The 6481-nt window shown below is 37.3% G+C and overlaps 1 long non-coding RNA gene across 4 annotated transcripts; it reads right to left on the bottom strand.

Annotated features, from left to right (window-relative positions):
* Positions 1 to 2203, bottom strand: LOC149630990 (uncharacterized). Of its 4 annotated transcripts, XR_016374016.1 has the most exons (6): positions 1448 to 2203; positions 1156 to 1217; positions 819 to 1090; positions 494 to 757; positions 321 to 409; positions 1 to 263 (listed from the first exon to the last, which is right to left on the bottom strand). It is a non-coding gene; the product is annotated as an uncharacterized LOC149630990 (long non-coding RNA). The 4 variants fall into 4 exon arrangements; XR_016374015.1 differs by having other exon boundaries at positions 1 to 139; positions 494 to 1090; XR_016374013.1 differs by having other exon boundaries at positions 494 to 1090; positions 1448 to 2202.
* Positions 2204 to 6481: the final 4278 nt, after the last annotated feature.

The following is a 6481-nucleotide window of genomic DNA, read 5'->3' as shown; positions in this document are numbered from 1 at the left end:
TAAAGTCCATCGTTTTATTGGTGTTAAAAATCTGATGATTAAACAGAAACATTTGTATATTACTTTTTTGGGGTGCGTTCAATATCAGTACTTTAAACAGATGATATGATATATTTAACAGAATTATTCAGTGTTGAACCTGTAAATTTCACAGAAATGTCAGATCAAAATCACTGTTTTGCACGTTAACTCAATTTGCATCATTCTATGCAAAATTAATGTCTCCAATATTTGCAGAAACATTGTTTTTATTACTTGTAGGGCTATAAAATTCAAAAATTTTATCTAAGAACATTACACCCAAAGAATTAAAGACATACCGATTGTAGCCTGATTATATCCTGTGATGTGGGAACTTATTCATTGATTCCGTGAATTTCGGTAAAAGTCATTTTTGAAAACGAGTTCCCTTTGATAACGATTCATTATTTTAAAAATTAAAAGAAAATTTTTTTTAATATATGCAAAATTTTAATAAAAGTAAAGGCCAAACCTTTAAAAATTACAATGACTTTAAAATCCTTCAAAGCCAGCCAAACTCGAAAATATTTTTTAATCAAAAACATAATTTTTGGACTTACACCCTTTGCGATTTTCTGGGTTAATCTTCGCGGTGCATCTAAAGGAAAAATAATTAAATGATTAATATTAAATTAACAACAGCTTTTAACTACAAACTCTGAGTGCCAAAAAAGAGAAATCTTGCAGAAAAACAGGTTTTCAATGTGAGATTTTTGGTTTTCTACCTTTTTAAAAACTATATTAACATGGATTTCAATACACAATAAGGGGAAAATATGAGAAAGACGATTTTATACCTTTGGATTAATTCCTTATCTGTGCTCGCTTTTTCTGGATACTCGATATTTAAAACGAAATACAATCCAAAGAACGGTAAAATTCTCGTTGTTAGGTGTAATCATTCACGACATTTTGAAGACGGACAAAAAATTTTGGTTTCAGCTTCCTAGACTTTCACTTGACCTGTTCTGACTATTTCATTCTCCCTTTAAGGGCCAATGTAAAGCAATAATGGCTGATATTTTTTAAGCGGCATTTGAATTTCCGTAAAAAGTAAAGAAAAACCTATCTGGCCAAGGGGTTGCAATATTAGGGTCTATTTTAATATAAACAATGCAAATATGTATAACTTACTTGTTTAGTTGGCACTCGTTATGACGCAATAATCAAGGTGGTATTTCTATATTAATCATAGTCTGTAAACAAACATAAACATAAATTTGCGTTTTGGTTCTATAATAAATTCAATATATAAATGATCTAGGCTTTATCTCCTTATTTTTAAAGAAAAACTGTTTAATTAACTCCAAATATAAGTAACCGATTTATGGATTTTCAATTGTCTTCTATTAAAAATAAACAGCAAAATTCACCTTTTATAACTAGATCATTTATCATACAGAATGCTGAAATGTATTTAACTTACTTGTTCAAATTGTGGAATCTCACTTAATGGGCGCTGGTAAACGAGGTTATATAATACTCAGTAAGTCGCGTTTCATTTCTAGCTCTAAAAACCACACCTGCATTACCCGCGTGGAGACCGTAGATATCGAACCTGTCCAAAAAAACCCGAACTCGACCGCGCACAATGGAAACTTTCTAGCCCAGAGGGAAGTGACAAAAAAGGGTTCAAGTCTCTCTCTTGACCCAGCGGAGCCTCCTAGTTTTTTCCAAAGAATTTCCCCCTCCTGGGGTTGCGGTTATTTTCCATTCTAAAGGTGGGGGCCGGTGAACTCTCTCGAATCCACGTGCACTCGTTTTTTAGCATTATTAAGTTCTTACATTTTATCTCGCGGCACCAAATGGGCTAATATAAATATTAACTAATTTGTAGAATATTTACTAAATCTTATAGAAAATGCACTCTAAATATAAACATCTCATGAACCAAAAATGTATAGTCTAGTCCCCTACACGATGAGTTAAAAAATTAAATTGACTAAAAAATGATGCATTTTTCACCTGTTACTTCAATTATATGCATTGATTTGCATCTCGTCGAAACTTTGGGTTTAGACTATATATTTAAAAGCTATACCCGTTCACAAAGCTATATTTATTACACATAAACCGACAAGGTGGAATTTGAAGATTTGCAACTCGAAAATTATATATTAGTTAAACCATAAATGATAGGAGCTTTTTAAAATTAGGTCTAGTATTTTTACTGTCAAACAGAGGTCGATTATTTTTGAGTTTACCATTGGTTAAAGAAGTGCGAGCAATTAAAAATTACAGAAAATAGTCTGTCAAAATTAATGTAGAAATTATATGGGTTTACCTGTAGTTTTCCCAAAATAGGTACCGTAAAAGTTGGGGGAAAAAGTGAATGAAACATTAAAGAATCAAATCTTTTAGTTTTTGCAGTTTTGAAGCATTATTAAAGGTTTCCGGTAACACACGTATCTGAAAATTATACATAGAACATACTTTGCTTGTTTAATCGCCAATAAACTGTAGTTTTCACAGTTTGCTAGTAACGTTAACAAAGTCATGGTAGCACAATATCTGTAAAATTTACAAACGGCATCTGTTTTACCAATCAAATACGCAAATCTGTCATATTCACAATTTCGGACTTAAACTAACAGATAATACCATGAAGGTACAGAAAATATCTGCAATACCTACAAAACAGTCATTCTGTGTAATTTTTTTGCAAAATTTACAGAATGCATCTGTTTTACCAATCAAATAAGTAAAGCTGTATTTTTCACAGTTTCGTGCTAAAATTAACAGATACTTCTATAAAATATTTTTTGTAAAATATACAGTAAATGCCTGCAATGCCTATCGAGCAGTCACCCTGTAAAACATTTCTGTGGAATTCACCGATCAAAACTGAGGATCCAAAATTACAGAAACGAATGTGTAATTTTTACAGTTAGAATTAGAAATACCAGTTCAATCAGTGAAATATACAGATGTTTTCCGTAAAATAGTAAAAACGATTTTACTGTGTTTCTATTTCTGCAGAAAAACTCCGTTAATATTTTTTACATTTCAATATTGTAAAATACTTCTGTTCAAACTACAGAAATTTCTCTCAGTGAACTCTTATTTTTAACTAGAACTACGGTTTGCCAACCCATTGTATGTTTAAAAAAAAAAGATACAATCTATACAATATAGTTGAAAGTGTTTTTGAAAAGTTTGGTGTTAACGCGTTGTGCGGTGACGCACGTGTTCGGAAAAATACCGAAGAGACTAACCCCAAATACGGGGCGAGGATTGGCGACCCGAGAAAGAATCGTGGCGCTATTAAGAGAGACCCAAGAAAAAGGAGAGAGGAGAAAAGGTGATCGAGGGACGAGTGAGGTAGAGTGCCGATTCGGACCAAGTCCGGATTTTACTCCCCTCGCCCTGATGCTTGCTAGCTCGATCCGACTAACCCCGAGAACCACCAAAAAGTTCCCGGAGATCGATGGATACCTTGCCACCGATCTACATTAAAAAAAAAAAGAACTCTCGAGAGTGAGTCCCGTAAACCGACTCCGGCGAAGAACGGAAAACAAGGTTCAATCAACGAAAGACAAGGACCCATCGCCGAATGCGCACCATCAAACGTAACGTACTCTTTTAAACCAAAAACTATATACTTAATGAATGAACAACTTAAATGAACTGATTAAACCACTTGGTTAACGATTAAGGTTTTTATGAAACCTAGACTAACGAATTTATTAAGTTAAGAGCAATTACTATTGTTGATCATTAACCTTAAGTTAATGATATAAGATGTTGGTTATTAGAAATAAAATTGTTCCCTAACACTTGGCAAACCCTAACCTCCATCGAATTATTATTCCATGAAAACAATTCCCCTAGACAATAAACTGACTTAAAATTAATTACAAATCCCCTAGACAAATAGATGCGTCTCGCTACCCCAACCCTTTCCACAGGTACGCGAGTATTCCCGGGCCAATGGTGATTTTTGTAGTTTCAGGAGACTCAAGGTAAGTCCTGGAGAGTTGAAATTAAAACTCAATAATTAAGAATAGAAAGAATCGCTACCAAATGGGGGTCCGTCCGGGATTATTTATGAGAGTATGAGCAATTAGTTAACAGAATTAAATTAGTAGGAAGGGTGTAGATGAAATTAGTACGTCCATAGTTGAACGTGCGTTAAAATTAAATACAGGCTGTCTAAAGCTGTTGATTAACGACTTAGGGACAATCTAGGGACTTAAGCAAAATTAGGAAATTCGTTTACTGAGTTCAAATGCCTTATAGTCAATAGTACCGTAAACTAAATAATAATAATAGAGTTCCTAGCCTTATAGTCTTAAAAGGAATTCATAAGAAAGTATTTAGCCCTATGAACCCCTATAGTCGATTTGATTCGCAATTAGTAGCCGTCCAAAAACAATTACGTAGTGACCGGTTATTACACCGATCCCAACAAAAACAAGAACCACCCCAGTCTTCCGAAGGTTTAATTCATCCTAGCAACATGGTACTCACTCATAGCAACCCAAATTCTCGCTCTACATCCCCAAATAGAAACGGAGGAGGTTCGGGTGCTAATAGTAACCCCCCTCCCCCTCCAGCTTCTAAAGGGAACCCACCTGTTCATAGTGGACAGGGAAACCAAAACAATTTAGGTGGGATGATGCAAAGTAATGTAAACGCCATAGTAAATCCTCGCTTAGCCAACCCAAGCCCCAGTACCGCAATGGGAGGCCAAACTAATCAGAACTCAAGCATAATTGCCCCCTCTACCAATATAGGGACGAGTAGTTCAATGACCCAAATACCAGCTGATTTTCTAACAGCATTAATGAAAGGAATGGACGATATGGTGACCATTCAACAAAATCAACAATTGATAATTCAATCCTTACTAGCAAACCAAAGTTCGACACAAGTCCCTCAAGCGCCACAAACGAGCGTAAATAATGCCTCTCTACCGAGTATCCAGGCCAGCGGGCCAGCTCAAGCGCTAAATTCAAGCTGCCCTACCTCTTTAGCAAGTCCACATGCGAGCGTACCCTACCCCGCGCAAAATACGGGTACTAATAACGCCCCTCTACCATATCCACCTGCTAGCACGGTTAATAACGTTGCACCTCTCCCATATCCACCTGCTTGCACGGTTAACAATAACGCGCCTCTCCCATATCCACCCCAGGCTGTGTTATTCCCAACGTATAATGTAGGAGCGCCAAGTCCGATACCGTCCCTTGGTGTCCCTAGTACCATAACCCCACAAATGAGCGTGAACCGCCCCTCGTTTTTATGGCAAACACCCCTACAAACCCCTACCTATAGTGGAAAGCCATCTGACGCAGGCCCAAAACAATTCTTACGTCGTGCTAAACAGATATTAACGACCAATAATATGACTGAGGTAGAATTTTTACATAGTTGGATCCCATCCATGCTCTTGGGCCCAGCCCAAGACTGGTTCTATTTAGAACAACCATTTTTAGATTGGAATAGTTTCGAAGCGAAAATAAGTGCCGCGTTTGACCGACCGTCGAATGACGATTATATTCAGGACAAAATAGCGGAACGTCTTCAAAAACCACGGGAGACCGTTTGTGAATTTCTAGATGTTATGCAGAAATTATTTGGGCAACTTAATACCCCTCCTTCTCTTTGTGAGCAGATACGGAAAATAAAGCGAAATTTGCGACCCGAAATTAGAATCCATCTGGAAAGGCATAGTTACACCTCTTTGAGAGACTTTACTGACCATGCAGAGACTACGGAAAGAATAGAAAGGGCTAAAGGACGTCAGGAGAGTAGCGACCCCCTCGGGGCCAGTAATATTCCCGCGCCAAAACCTAGCGCCCCAAAACCTGCCAGTACTGTATCGAGTAGGCCTAACATTAGACCGAATAATCCACCTAGAATGGAGTGTTCTGTTTGCCGTAAAATGGGACATTCTCCCTCCAACTGTTGGTATAGAGATTCAGCCCCGACGCAGAGACCCCCTCGAGGTGGCGAATTTTACTCTAGGCTAACTTGTTTTAATTGTAATGGAGTTGGGCATGGTCAAAACTTTTGCCCTGAACGCATTCTACCCAAAAATTCGGGAAACGAAGTAGCGGGCCCCTCGCAAGGGCTCGAGGAACCGCCCGCACAGCTTCAATAAACACAGATAGCCCCGCACGGACGGTCCGACCCTCAGTCCCGATAATTACTAATATATTTGATAAAATTGATCATGGTCAAGATTTTCTTGATATTTTTTTGGGTACCGTTCCATGCGAAGCATTAATTGATTCGGGCTCTACTCATACCCTTATAAACAGTAAATTAAAACCCATTCTCGAACAAGCAGGATTCCCAACTAATAATAGTTTAATTACGTTACAACAATCCGACGGTAGCCTAATAGCTACTCAAGGCTCAGTTATAGTGCCCTTTGGGCTCCCCAGAAAACAATTAGAATTCGAAGCTATACAGGGTGTTTCTTGAAAGTCTGGCACAAATTAGCAGGCATGTT

This window comes from Phalangium opilio, unplaced genomic scaffold (assembly GCF_054372755.1).
Source record: "Phalangium opilio isolate 3A_F unplaced genomic scaffold, DU_Popi_V2 ptg000101l_1, whole genome shotgun sequence".
Classification (NCBI taxonomy): Eukaryota; Metazoa; Arthropoda; class Arachnida; order Opiliones; family Phalangiidae; genus Phalangium; species Phalangium opilio.
The sequence above is the reverse complement of the archived record's forward strand: the minus strand, read 5'-3'. Positions and strand labels throughout refer to the sequence as shown.